Source organism: Peromyscus leucopus, chromosome 7 (assembly GCF_004664715.2).
Source record: "Peromyscus leucopus breed LL Stock chromosome 7, UCI_PerLeu_2.1, whole genome shotgun sequence".
Lineage (NCBI taxonomy): Eukaryota > Metazoa > Chordata > Mammalia > Rodentia > Cricetidae > Peromyscus > Peromyscus leucopus.
Genome location: NC_051069.1, coordinates 16,661,712 through 16,677,212, shown reverse-complemented (window position 1 = coordinate 16,677,212; position 15,501 = coordinate 16,661,712). Strand labels below are relative to the sequence as shown.

Below are 15,501 nucleotides of genomic sequence, written 5' to 3'. Positions count from 1 at the left end.
GAAAATCTCACAAACAAGACAATAAACTCTGATTACAATGAAAACATACCTGACTTCCTTGTACAACCTTTTGTAGCCTGTGGCTCTACCCCATCAGCCTGCAGTCCCACCCAGTGCACCTCAGGAAGCACCCTACAATCTCATTTACAGAAAAAGAGAAGAGGAAAGCGGGCCCCTTAGGAACCCTCTGAACGATCGATATTAGAATCCACAAAACCATGCATACGACAATTGAAAAGCCCACACCCATGCTTAGATGTGTGCTACTCTTTCCCTAAACACCCCTCTTTACTAACTCTCATGTATAAATCTACTTACACCTGTTCCTTAGTAGCTCCAGCTTTGCTTCCCCAAGTTCTGCAGTACAGTCAAGAATCCAGCTTCACCCGAGAAGAGGTCTCCAAGAGAACTCAGGCTGCTACAGACAACAGTATGAAGCTGTATCTCCTGGTCCCCCCACTTCTTACACTTAAGATGGAATATACAGACACAAGCCATTTATGGAAATTACAGGCACTACCCATTTCCCAATGTTAAACAAATATCCAAACACAAACTGGATTAGAGTAGGTGCTTAGGGGAGGAAAAGGAAATGAGTGAGAAAAAGGACAATAAAAGAAACTTAGGTGCCAGCAATAAGAGGCAACCTAGAGTCTGAGGTACCCCTAAAGTCTGAGAAACAGAATAATAAAAGAACTCCACACAAACTGAACTAAGATAACAGAGTCATAAAAGCTATAAGAGAAAAGTTAATATTTTATTTTGAAAGAATTCAAAATAATGTAACACTTGAATAAAGAAAATGTCACAGAGCTGGGGACATGGAGGCACACGCCTTTAATCCCAGCACTCTAGAGGCAGAGGCAGGTGGATCTCTGTGCGTTCAAGGTCAGCCTGGGCTACAAATTGAGTTTCAGGACAGCCAGGGCTGTAACAGAGAAACCTTGCCCCATAAAAACAAGCAAGCAAACAAACAAATGAGAGAGAAAAAGAAAGGAAGAAAGAAAGAAAGAAAATGCCACTGAAAAACAAGCAAAAAAAGTTCAGTGAGTAGTCATTTTAATATCAAGAAAGAATGATCATTGAAATTTATTATCAATAATGTAAAGTGCATGACCAAAGAGAAAATGTAATTGCTTTTTTTGAAGTAAATAGCCTGTTAGCATCATCCTGGCACCTAAATATCCTGAACACAAAATATCAAACGAAAACAAATACAGTCTGGAATAGATTCCATACCAACTCAATTTTTAAGACTTTATTATTTTATGTATATGAGTATTTCACTATACATGTGTCTGTGCACCAACCACATGGCTGGCGCCTGTGGGTGCCAGAGAGCTCGATCAGATTCCCTGGAATTGGAGTTAGACTCTCGTAAGTCACCACACAGATGCTAGGAATTGAACCTGGATCCTCTGAAAAAGGAGCCAGTGCTCTTAAGAACTGAGCCATCTCTCCAGCTCCCCAACTGGAGGTGGAGGTACGGGGACACAACAAAACAGGGTCTATGTATCTCTGGCTCTCCTAGAACTCCCTGTGTAGCCCTGGCCAGCCTGGAACTCAGAGTTCTGCCTCCGGAATGCTGGAATTAAAGGTGTGTGCTACTATGTCTACCTCTATCTCAATTTTTAATGTGTGTTCTTTCTTCCTTTGTGTGTTGTATGTACATGTTCATGTTCAAGTTGGTGTGATCGTATCTCAAAAAAATAAGATGGAGAACAATCCAGGAAGATACCTGGAGACAACTTCTGCTCTCCCAAAAGCTGAGGCTTATAAAAGAAACATTTTAACTTAAAAGTAACACCTATAGGGGCTGGAGAGATGGCTCACCAGTTAGGAGCACTGGCCGCTCTTCCAGAAGACCTGGGTTCAATTCCCAGCACCCACATGGCAGCTCACAACTGTAAGTAACTCCAGTTCCAGGGGATCTGACACCTTCACATCAGTGCACATAAAATAAATGTAAAAAAAAAAAAGTAACACCTATAAAGACATCTATAAAAGGTAGGCTCTCCAACAAGAGACATATGTGATATAATTTAGTCTTCCTAAGCTTCAGCTGATGTTCCTTAAAATGTGTACAGCACACTATATACTCAATAATCTACTACCAACTGTGAATGCAAAATACGTATCCACATAACACTCAAATGTGCACAACCCCAAAAATGAAAGCTATTAGCAGAATCAATTTAATAAAACCTCTTTTTTAAAAAAAAATCCTATAATAGCTGGTCATGGTGGTACAGTCTTTAATTCCAGCATTCAGGAGGCAGAGGCAGGCAGATCTGTGAATTCCAGCCAGCCATGCCTCAAAATAAATCAATTAGTTTTTAAAATCCCATAAAGAAAATGTAGATGACAATGAGATGGCTCAGCAGGTAAAGGTGCTTGTCACCAAATCTGATAATGACCTGAGTTCAATCCTGGAACCCACAGTGGAAGGAGACAACTGACCCCCAAGTTGTCCTCCGACTGCAACACACAAACAGATATACACATACACCTGAACAGACAGATGTAAAAAGAACTTAATAAAACCTTTAGGTCATAAATAAATCATAGTAGATTCCGGAGAAAAACATAGACGTTTTACTTCTTAAGAATATTAGCACTTACTGTAAATTAAACTACTTCAAAAAAAATTCTCTTTGTTTAAAAAAAACCTCAATCTCAGAACTAATGCTGATTTTAAAAGCAGACTATCTGCAAAGATCATGTGTGTGTCACAGATCTTGACATATATTTTTAAACTTTACATTAGTGTGAAAATGATACCTATTCTATAGCCAGTTTAGAATTCTTATCTTTCCCAGACTAGTAGTATGTGGTATGAAATTTACCCATGAAGCTGAGCAGTGGCAGTGAGCCGCAGCTCACGGCCAAGCAATGGTTTACGATGGTTACCTTAGTATGTTTTCACATCCCATTATGTCGCATGAATGCATGAGCTGTTCAACACTGTTATATATTTTGTGTTAGATGATTTTGCCCAACTGTATACCTATTAGTATTCTAGACATATTGTAGATTCTTTATGCATTCTAGATATTGATCCCTTATTAAACATATGATTTCCAAATATCTTTCCCACTTTTTAGGTTGCCTTTTTACTCTGTTGGCTGTTTCACTTGAAGTAGAGGTTTTTAATTTAATGAAGCCCACTAACCCTTATTTACTCTACTGCCTATGCTTTCAGTGTACTAACCAAGAAGTAACTGCCAAACCAAAGACACGAAGCTTTTCATCTGTGGTTTCTTCTGGAAGTTTTCTCTTAGCTCTTACATCCTGGTCTTGAGGCTGTGTTGGGCTAACTTTTATATACAATATAAGGTAAGGTTCTAATTTCAATTTTTATCTTTGAATATCCAGTTTTCTTAACACTAATTGTTGAAAACACAAACAAACCTGACCTTCCCCAGGAATGGTCTTGCTATACAAAAATCACTTGACATACAAAAAAAGGGCTGACTTCTAGGCTTTTTGTTCTATTCCATTGCTCCATACATGTCTTTATACTAGTCCCACACAATGTGGATTATTATAGCTTTGTTTTAGTTTTGAAATTGTTATTGTGTATGTGTGGGGGACTGTGTGTGAGTGTGACATGTATGTGTCATGGTGCACAGGTGGGAGTCAGAAGACAGACCACTCTAAGAAGTCAATTGGGACTGTGTGTGAGTGTGACATGTATGTGTCATGATGCACATGCGAGAGTCAGAGGACAGACCACTCTAAGAAGTCAATTGGGACTGTATGTGAGTGTGACGTGAGTGTGACATGTATGTGCCATGATGCACATGCGGGAGTCAGAGGACAGACCACTCTAAGAAGTCAATTGGGACTGTGTGTGAGTGTGACATGTATGAGTCATGGTGCACATGCGGGAGTCAGAGGACAGACCACTCTAAGAAGTCAACTCTCTTCCTCCCCTTGGTTGATGGGGTCTCTCTTGTTTCTGCCACTCTGCACATTCCAGGGCACTGAGCCTCTTGAGCTTCCAGGCTAACAGGGATGGGATCTATCAAAAGTTAAGTCTATTAGTTCTAATAATTTTTTTGCATAATGTTAAAATTTCCTACCTATAACATTAAGTTCTCTGCAAACAGATAATTTTATTTTTTCCTATACAGCTTGGATCATTTTTATTTTCTTTTTCTGATTGCTCTGGTTAGGATTCCTAACACGATATTCTGATGTCCGAGGAAAAGCTTACAGTTCATGCAGCAGCTTAAGGCTGCTGTGAGCACTGCATAAATGGGCCTCATTAGGTGAAATATTTTTTGTCTATTCTTAGTTTGATGATGACTGCTCCTATCAGGAAAGGGTGTTAAATCTTAACAAATTTCTCCATTAATTGGGATGATTAGGTGATTTGGCCATTCATTAAACAACTGCTGCAGCCTTTTACCATGCACCTTACATAACCCTCATTTTGCATGGAACTCCTCTTAATTTTTGAAACAAAATACTTAAAGCAGAATTTAACGACATCAATCAGAGCTTCAAGAAAGAATTTTTACAAGAGGATACTGAATAAATAACAACTTTTAACAGGAGCACATTTCAAAACTAACTCAGACCGAGAATCATTTCAAAAACAAAATTTTTACCAAAATGGATCAAGGCAGACCAACACCACATCTAATATCACTGAGGCATGACATAATTGTTATACTCATAATGTACAATTTATTTAAATACATTTCAAAGCCTCTATGTATATATTGATAATGGAACATATTATGATCAAGATGTCATATTTCAAAGGAATCCATGGGGCTGGAAAGTTGGTTCAGCAGGCAAGAGTGGTTGCTCTGCAAACATGAGGAGCTGAGTTCAGATCCCAAGCACTCCTGTAGAAAGTTGGGCACAGCTACACACGCCTGTAAAGCTACCAGCAGGGAGCAAAGACAGAAGGATCCAGAGAACTTGTTAGCCAGCCAGCCCAGCAAAAACAGCAGGCTTCAGATTCAGTGAGACCCTGTCTCAAGGAAATACAGTAGAATATGATAGAGGATGACACCCAACATCCTGCTCTGGCCTCCATGTAAGTGCATATGGACACAAGCATATACACAATTACATGCATGCAATGCGTGTGTAATGTGTGTGCACACACACAGAGAGAAAGAGAGAGATGTATATTGAATGAAGTAACAGCTTAAAGAATAACTTGGCAAAGAAACCAGCCTTTCATTCAAAAATGCCTTTTCTTTTTCATAAAGTTAACTTAAGAAACAAATACAGAAAGAAGGACCACGATAGAAACAGAAGCTCTAGAATCAAAACTGTATGCTGGGCAGTTAGCTGTCACTTTCCTTACCCATCCCAGTACATACGTCATTAAATCTACCCTTTTGACATGACAAAACTTCCAGGGTCATCCCTCCTGAGAATACATGTTGCTGTCTTGACTCGGGATTCAAGTTGGAGCAGCAGGATATTGTTCTGCTTTGTTCTGGTGGTACATTTTAGCTTACTTAGTAAACCTGCAATCATTTTTGTCCCACAGTCCTGTAGAAAGGTGTTTGCAAGAAGAGGATTTCATTTTGCTGAGCTGACAGTGACAAGCCCCTGGAGGAAAGGCCAACTCAAGCAGGAAGGAAGCAGATGTTAGCAGTCAGTTTTCTTACCTGTTCACTGCTTTTGTGACTAGACTGTCCCAGCTCTGACACCCACCCAGAAAGCAGTAGGTAGACAGAAATAGTCATTTCTCAAGAGTTGAACTCTTAAGTTTTTCCCTTCCTCCAAAATAACCCTACTAGGGACAGAATAACAAACAACAGAAAAATATCAAAGGCACATAAACATTAGTTGAAGGAAACATTGATAGATTGTATTTTCCAACAAAGGAAGGGAGGAAGGAAGGAGGTAAAGAGAGAGAAAGAGAAAGGAAGAGATGGAGGGCAGGCAGGCAGGCACAAAGAAATCAAAGGAAGGAAGTAGACATTGATACATAACAAATACACAATGTGCTCACTCTTTGGCTACTTAAAATGCATTTACTAGGATCGCTATTATGGTGGACACTTTCAGATCCTAGGACTACAGCAGTAACACACACTGTCCCTCGAGCCCATGAGAGATAAATGCAAGATAAATTACAATGAATTAATAGTGATTAAGTGCTAAGAAAACAATATACAAGTCTTGAAACAAACCAGTTTGGGGTATACTAATTTCTGGTGAGCGGACAAGGAAAATTCATAGAAGAACAGATACTAAGGAATGAGAAAGATCTAGCAAATAAGCAGGCTGAGGGCAAACTAGTTCCCACAGAGGTTAGGTAGGAGATGACTTTAATGCTGGAATAAACTTTCCCTACTCACAGAACAGAAAAGAAATCCAGCACTGTTCAAGTTTTATGAATTCTGACGTTTTTAAGATCAGCAGCAAGTAAGATCTCAATGTACCACAACTATCTCAAAATCATCGCCTGGGGGAAAAACAAAACTAAAACGATAACAAATGAGCTACTCATACAGACATTTAGACAGTAATGACCACTGGGAAATTTTAACAGAAAAGAGAAACACGAGTGATTCCAAGGAAAAGGTCTGTGGGTCAGAAAAGATCAGTGTGAGGGTCCTGGTGTGTCCCTACTGTCAGTCACCCCAAAAGAACAGCATTCTAAGTAAGATCAGTATCTAGAGTCTGACTTCATTCTTGACAACTGCCTCTCAGGTACCCTAGAGGTTTTTCTTATTTAATGAAAACCAGAGGCATTACAAAAACATCCTCCTGAAATAAGTATTTAGACACAATAGAAAAATTTTCCCTATTTAATACCTTTCCTAAATTAAGAAATAGATTGAAATATTTCTTTCAGGCAGGCTTGCCTCCGACTCAGCATCCTCTTGCCTCAGCCTCCACCACACCTGGACAAATTAAAAACATTATTCTCCCATTTTCCTGCTAGAGCAGTGGTTCTCAACCTTCCTAACGCTGAAACCCTTTAGTATAGTTCCTTATGTTGTGGTCACCTCAACCATAAAATTATTTTCATTGCTACTTCATAGCTGTAATTTTGCTACTGTTATGAATCGGAAAGTAACTACCTGATATACAACCCCTATGAAAGAGTCATTGGACCCCAAAGGGGTTGCAACCCACAGTGCTAAAGCAAGCACTTTTGGCTATGCCTTAAAAATAAAATATGCCTATTAAAAACATTAGCTTGGGGATTAATTAGAACAAAATATAATGACATATATGTATGAAATGCCAGGGTAAAACCTATTACTTAGTTATACTAATTTTAAAAGTGAAAAAAATGAGCTCATCTTACTTGAAAGACAACTATTTTATAGCACTGAAGGCTCCCCAGATGCATGCCCAATGTTATATATTAATGTGACATTTTAGGGTGTTGTAATGTTAGTATTTCCAAGTTATGCTACAGAATATATTTTTTTCTATAATAGCATTTTGGTTAGACACTAACCATTATTGAGAACAAGCAAAGAGGGAAAATAGAGGTAAAAAGCTTGCTTTAGCTGAGGCACATGGCAATAGGTCTTCACTTAAGCCACATGTTTGAAAAAAGGAAACACTGTCTTCAGAAAACTGACTGGAATCATACCTCTAGCATTTGGTAGTGATGTAATCTCCCCAATCCTCGAGTTTTCCTCAACAGGAAAATGAGGCAATACCACCTACCACACTATATTTATTATTAAATGAAACAAAATCAGCAACATTTAATGGAACTTATGCTTACTATCTGACAGTCATGTGTATCAGCAAGAGAAATGAGAGTAAGCAGAAAATAAAAGAAAAAATAATTCTAAGTCCTAAGTCATAAGAACTGGACATAATGTTAATTAACGGTACTTACTTATAACAAAAGCTCCGGCTAGAGCTTTGCCAGCCTAGAGTTAAAACAATGGCAGAGAAGGAGCCAAGACCTTGCTTCTGCCCTGAATCTGGACTTCTGGTTATAGAGCACTTTCACATGGACACAAACTGGTCTTCACAATAAGACTGAGTCAGAATGAAACGGAAGTCACCAAAATGTCAGGTAGCCAAACTGGAATCATGACTAAAACCTATGACACTTCCTCCTACGTCCCTTAAAACAGCGACTGACAGCCTTTCTTACACAAAACTTTAGTACACAAAGAAATATGCTTCAGCAAGTACTTCTTTATTCAACCAATAATCTAGTCCCATTCAAGGATACAGTCTCTTGCTGTATTTAGCAGAATAAATCAGCTTCTTGATGTAAAAATGTTTATTATAAGAATAAATTTCCAAAGACAAGTTTTTAAAATGTATTTTCCTAACTGAAACTTTAATTAATATTAACTTAGAACAAGGCAGACAGAATTGTTTTTATTGTGGTTATTTTATTCATAGACTTCAACCACACATCTGGGCACTGAGTTGCTGGGTATTCCATCATAATGAAAAAGTTCACTGTTTCTATCATTAATGGATCTACTATAAGTTCCCTAATCAAGCCTTTAACTTGCTCTTCTTTCTCTCATGCTCAGAATTTAAGCTAATTCTTCTGCCAATATGTCAATCAGTTCCTGTACTTAGTCAAGATGATTCACTGTCACACAACAGCCTGGACATTTGGTGACAGGGGCAAACTTGATAGAGCTGCAGCATCCGAAGGGACTTGCAGGAAAGACGCCCCCCCCCTACATCACATGTCCTACAGTTACCACACTTTGAAGCAGAGCTGCATTCCTAGATCAGGTGGCCTCATTCACAAGTCTCTTTGTGGCCGGTCACTTGAGGCCTTTCCCGAGGCCCTTTGAGATCCTCTCACCACAAGCCGGAGTACAGGAAGATCTGGTTCTGCAGTCTCCCTCAGCACACTTCCACTCTTATATCCTTTATCTGGTCTTCAGCCTGCCCTGGATCCAGAACACTTCAGGTCCTAAGCACTGAGAGGGAGGGCCACCACCTCTGTGCTGAGCTGCCTAGCTGCAAGGGCTTCTACTTTCTTAGGTTCAGCCTCTTGTTTAGCCTAATTTAGCCAAAATAGTAAAGAATTTAATTTTAACCCTTGAAAAACAAAAAACGAAAAACTGACTACTCAGAAACACTTTCTCTAGTCCAGGGCCAAATGCAAATAGACTATCACTCTCCTACAAAAGGTAATGGGGTACTGATACATGCTACAACATGGGTGAACCTTGAACTTCACAGAATGTGAAAGAAATATCCAGAACAGCTCAGAAGCCAGTAAGCAGCACATCAGCAACCGACAGGGAGGAGATGACCACTGTCTGTGACTTGGTACTTTTAAGAGTGCTGAACTATTTCAAAATTAGATTGTGTTACTGATTGTACATCTCTGAAATATCACAAAAATTATTACATTGTACACTTTAAGTGAGTCAATTTTATGATATGTAAATTATTTCTCAGTAAAGTTGTGATGTGAACTAAACAATCATGTTTAGGATGCTAGTGAGTTGAGGGAAACATGGAGAAAGACTAGATTATAATGCTTTCTTCTGACGGAGTCTAAAATATCATGGAATCCAAAGATATCAAAGGATTCTGAAAATCAGATTGACACACTGACATTTATCTTTGAGGGAAAGAATTACCATGCTGACAGTGACCAGAATGGCTTAGAGCAGCTGGGCTCCCAGTAGGAGACTAGACTAGAGATGAAATGGTCCACTTCAAAATTTTTAAATGAAGGGGATTTTTAAAAAATTTATTTTATTTTATTTTTACTTTTATTTTATTGATTGATTGATTGATTGCGACGGGGTTTCATGTATTACTCTGTCTAGCCTCAAGCTCGCAAGGTAAGAAAGACCTTGAACATCCACAGCAGCTGGATGTGGTCCTCCTGTCTCTTCCTCCCAGATGCTGGTATTACAAGGCATACACTGCCAGGCCAGGTTAATGTTGAGCTGGGGAGTCAACCCTAGGTTTGGTGAGCATTAGATAAGGATTCTACCCACTGAGCTCCAGTTCCAGCCTGCCGCCAGCAGATTTTTTTTTAAATAGAAAATTTGGAAATGAAGAGGACTTGAGTCAAGAACGGTAAGAAAATAGGAAAGACTTTAGTATTAGCGTTAGAGTAGACTGTTACCTTCAGAAGCTTTCTGTAAAAGGGACACTTTGTGTGGAAACCAATATAGCACATGAATAGATACTCCTTATTACATAAGCCTACAAATAGAAGGAATTATAGAACATAAGTGAGTGTTAGACAGTAGAGATGCCTGAAACCCCTTCTAACTGGCCTTTTAAAATAGCAGTTGTTTTAATCTGACTTAACTAATATAGGATTTGTCTTTAAACATATCAGATTAGGGTGTGATGGTACACACCTTTAGTTCCAGCACCCCAGAAGCAAGAAGCAGGTGGATGGATCTCTGAGAGTTCAAGTCAGACTGGAATACAAAGGAAGTTTCAGGCCAACCAGAGATATATAGTGAGACTATCTCAAAATAAATAAAATAATAAGTATAAATGAAAATCTTCAAAACTATTAGGTTTTAATGCCAAAATTTTCTTTAAGTGTGTCAGATCATCAGCATGAACTTAAGCTCCATTTTTCAAGAAGAGAAAGACATTTTAAAAATATACTCCAGTGAAGGGACTGGGACACCAACCCAGCCACTAAACCTAAAGTCTGTCCTGCCTGCAGTGTTCTAACCTAACATAATCCTCACCAAAGAGATCAGAGAGCAACTGACAGAAACAGATGCAGAGTCCCATAGACAAACATTAGAGAGGTCAGGGAGTCCTGTGGAGAAGGGGAAAGAAGGATCAGAGGAACCAGGGGGATCAAGATCTACAAGAACACAGCCCACAGGATCAATTGACCAGGACCCCTGGGGGCCACAGAGATCAGTGAGCCTATAGGGTTCTGACCTAGGTCCTCTGCATATATGTTATGGCTGTGTAGCTTGGTGTTCTTGTTGGGTTACTAACAGTGAGAGCAGAGACTGTCTCTGACATTTGCCTGCTTGTGGGACCCTTTTTCTCCTACTGGGTTGCCTAATCTAGCCTTGATGTGATGATTGTATGTACCTGGTCTTTTGTTTATTTGTTTGTTTGTCTTGGTTTTTTGAGACAGGATTTCTCTGTGCAGTTTTGGTGCCTGTCCTAGATCTCGCTCTGTAGACCAGAATGGCCTCGAACTCACAGAGATCCACCTGACTCTGCCTCCAGAGTGCTGGGATTAAAGGCGTGAGCCACCGCTGCCTGGCATGCCTGTTCTTAACTGTAGCTTGTTATGCCATATTTGGTTGATGTTCTTGAGAGGCCTGCTTTTTTCTGAGGGGGGATGGAGGGAGTGGATCTGGGAGAAAGAGGAAGTGGGGAGGAGAGACAGAGGGGAGGGGAGATAGCAGTCAGGATGTAATATATAAGAGAAGAATAAAGAATGGAAGGAAGAAAGGAAGGAAGGGAGGGAGGGAGGGAGGGAGGGAGGGAAGAAGGACACTCCAAAGCATCTTAGCAATGGAATCAGTTTATGTCCCCAACAGCACATAAACTAAAAATAAGCAGATTGCTACATACAACTATAAACAAGTTTTGCTACCTATTAAAAACTTTTAGGAAAAGACATTAAGTGTCACCTTAATTTTTTCAGAAGCAACTCATTCTCATTATAAAATGTATTTAAAGTGGCAAATGCATTCATAAATATCTTACCTTAGGTTTTTTTAGACAAGCCACCAAGAAACATCTAGAGCATAAGTCCTGGAGACAGACACCTGAAATGAAGAAGGAAAAAAGGACATGGTCAATAAAACTTAATCTGAGCTGGCACTCTAATTTTTCACATCGGGAAACCTTAACTTGATTATTTTACTCCCTAATTCTTTTGAAATCATTTGTTCTTGAGAATCCTGTTCCAAGTCAAGAATTAAGAACTCTTGGGTCTGGGGAGATATTTCAATGAGTTAGAGCATGTGCTGGCTAGTTTTACATCAACCTGGCACAATCCAGAGTCATTTGGGAAGAGGGAACTTAGATTGAGAAAAATGCCCAGATGGCCTGTGGGTAAGCCTGTGGGACATTTTCGTTATTGATAATTGATGTGGGAGTGCCCAGCTCACTATGAGTGGTGCAACTCTGGGCTGGCAGTCCTGGGAGCTATAAGAAAGCAGGCGTGAGCAAGCCACGGGGAGTTAAGTCTGTGAGTCACTCTTCCATGGCTTCTGTTCCAGTTCCTGGCTCCAGGTTCCTGCCTGCAGGTTCCTGTATGGGCTTCTTTCAGTGATGGGTTTATAAGCTATAAGATGAAACAAACCTTTACTCCTCAAGTTGCTTTGGGTTGTGGTCATGGTGTTTTATCACAGCAATAGAAAACACTAAGGCATGACACTTGCTGTGCAAGCACAAACTCCAGAGTATGGACCCCTAGTATCCATACAAAAGTGCAGATTATGGCCACAGACACAGCATAACCCCAGCATGGGGCAAGAACAGATGGATCCCAGGAGTTCAGTGGCCAGCCGGCTGTGAGCTACAAGCTATGGGAGAGACCCTCTCTCAAAGGACTAAAGCAGAGAGCACCAGCATACTTCTCTGGAGACGGACAGACGGACAGACACACACACACACACACACACACAGAGAGAGAGAGAGAGAGAGAGAGAGAGAGACAGACAGAGATTGGCTTCTGCACTAGCACTACCATGACTACTATAGCCACAAACACACAAAAAAGGCAAAACAGAATTTAAAAACTAGGAAATGTAAAAGCAAGCCAACAGCACATATTTATAAAAGCTAAGTAAAACAAAAACTTAAATTTTAAAGTCTTACAAATATGAAACAATTCTTTATACTGGCAAAAAAATCAAATTAAAATGAGGTATCATCATCTTTTGTCAATGAAGTTATAGTTGTTTTAAAAAATGTTGGCCATTTGTGTTGCTCCAGATCTTAAAATTCAAGGCAAGATGACTTGATGGGTAAAGGTGCATGCTGCCAAGCCTGATGACCTGAGTTCAGTCCCTGGCACCTCCATAGCAGGAGAAACCTGAGTCCCACAAGTTGTCCCTGATTGCACACATCCACAGTGGCATGCTTGAGCTCCCTACCCTAAATAAATATTTAAAAAGTTTTCATTCATGGTAAGACTGCACTTCATGGCCTTCTTTCAAGTTTGGTATTTCTATCTTAACTACTAAATGGATATAGACATGAAACATTTCTAGGAATAAACTTTAGGCCACTACATAACTAGAAGACCAACACAGAGATTAGAGAAGTAACTGATGGGATAGATGAAACTTACGGAAATGAAGGCAACCTAAATGACTCACAAAGGGTAGGTTCTCTGGCTGAAATATACAGCCAGAGCACAAAAAAGAAAAAAGAAACTTGGTTGTTGTAATAAGCCACAAAGATTTAGGGGGTTATTATTATAACATAATCTAGGCTGTTCGACTGCTACAGATTATATAATGTAATGTACCACAATAAATATTAGGATAATATATATAATGGCTATCTTTGTATACTGTTCTTGATCATGTAAACTAGTAAAAATCTTTCTGGGAAGCAATTTTTCTAATAGTCAACAAGAGCCTTAAAAAGTTCAAGTCCTGGGGCAAAGAAGATGGCTCAGTGGGTAAAGGCACTTGCTCTGCAGGCATGAGGTCCTGAGTTAGAATCCCAGCACCCACATAAAAAGACTGGCCTGCCTCCATGTGCCCATGACCCCAGCATTTACAGGCAGAAACAGGCAAATCCAGAGCTCATTATCGCAAGGTAATAAAGCCAACAGCAAGAGGAGGACACCTGATGTCCTGCTCTGGCATCCACATGCGTGTGGACACACGCCTGCATACTCACATACATTTACCATAAACACAGACACAACACACGAACACTCAAAATTCAAGTCCTTTAGAACAGTAACTTCCCCAGCAATCATTTAAATGAGCAGGAGTAAGGTGGGAAATAGGGAAAGGAATGGGGAAGGGGAAGAGTTAACCAATACTGAAGATGTATTTTAAAAATCCTATAGAGACCTACTGTTTCATAAGTTAATTTAAAAATATAATTAAAAAGAAAATGGAAGTATCCCACATGGACAAATAATGTTGCTCCCAGAAGCCAGAGGTTATTAGACAGAAATCCCAGTGCTGGGTATGGGAACCTTCCTGAATTGTTGGTCAGGGAGGCCCTAAAGGGTCCCCAAAAAATGCAGGCTATTAGCATTGCTCTTGGTTGCCATCCAGAAATAAATGGGAAGGCCCTACTGATCAAGAACCAAGCCCCTACACATTACCATTGCAGGATATAGCAAAATTAATCTAGGACTGAGTTGGATGCCTCCTCCCTGCTGGCTAGGGAAGAAAAGCCATCAAGTCTTACCCAGCGGAGAACCTTGTATGCTACAGTATCAACCTGTCAGGCAAGATGTAGCCACTAGTACAACAGGTATGAATGTTACTAACTTTCTGATTGGACTTGGGCCTACTCTGTGGGAAAGAAATCCTATCTGACACCAGAAACGTGGTCAAAAGCCCATAGCTGGAAAGATCATAGGCCCTAGAGGAACCAACCACAGATGTCTGGCTAAGTAACATTTGTCAAGCTGCCTTCTTAAAAAAAAAAAAAAAAAAAAAAAAATATTTATTTATTATGTATACAGTGTTGTGTCTGCATGTATGCCTACTTGCCAGAAGAGGGCACGGTATCTCATTATACATGGTTGTGAGCCACCATGTGGTTGCTGGGAATTGAACGCAAGGCCTCTAGAAGAACAGCCAGGCAGCAGTCAGTGCTCTTAACTTCTGAGCCATCTCTCCAGCCCTTCGAGCTGCCTTCTTAAATATTTACTTTATACACACAGGTTAGTGCTGAGCTTAGCACTGGTCAGAAAAAATTCTTTTTGCACTGGGCAGTGGTGAATACAAAGACTCAAAGTGATGAGAATAAGTAACTGTTGAATGTTCAGCCCTAAACACCCAACAAAGGCAAAACTGGGTATCAGCACCTACAATCACCTTAATCATCATGACTCCAAATGCCTAGACACCAGCACAAAACCATAAACATGAACAGCCAAGACAATATGCTTCCAGCACAACTCAGTAACCTTACTACAGCAGCCCTACAAAATGCAATACAACTGAAGAACAAGACAAGGACTTCAAAATACCAATTATGAATATTTTCAAGGACCTTCAAAAGGACATGAATAAATCCCCTATTGAAGTCTGTGAGAACACAAAGAAACTATGTGTTCTAAACTAAAACTAAAAACTAAAAACAGTTGAAGTCATAAAAGTGGAAATTAAATCACTAAGGAAAATCCAAACTGAAATTAAAAAGTTAAAGTCAAACAAAAACCTCAAAGGTAAGCCTCACCAACAGAGTACAAGACATGGAAGAGAGGATCTCAGGCATTGAAAACAAGGTAGAAGAAATGGATACCTCGGTCAAAAATATGTTAAAACTAAAAACTCAAGCCTGGTGCTGCCGGTGGTGGTGGTGGTGGTGGTGGTGGTGGTGGTGGTGGTGGTGGTGGTGGTGGTGGTGGTGCAG

General features: G+C 39.9%; 1 protein-coding gene across 2 annotated transcripts in view; it reads right to left on the bottom strand.

Annotated features, from left to right (window-relative positions):
- Peak1 (pseudopodium enriched atypical kinase 1) overlaps nucleotides 1-15,501 on the bottom strand; it is a 220,323-nt gene that overhangs the window by 161,471 nt on the left and 43,351 nt on the right. For both annotated transcript variants that reach the window (XM_028865038.2, XM_028865040.2), the window contains exon 2: nucleotides 11,647-11,708. The gene's annotated coding sequence lies outside the window, so the exon portion shown is untranslated. The remainder of the gene's footprint in view (nucleotides 1-11,646; nucleotides 11,709-15,501) is intronic.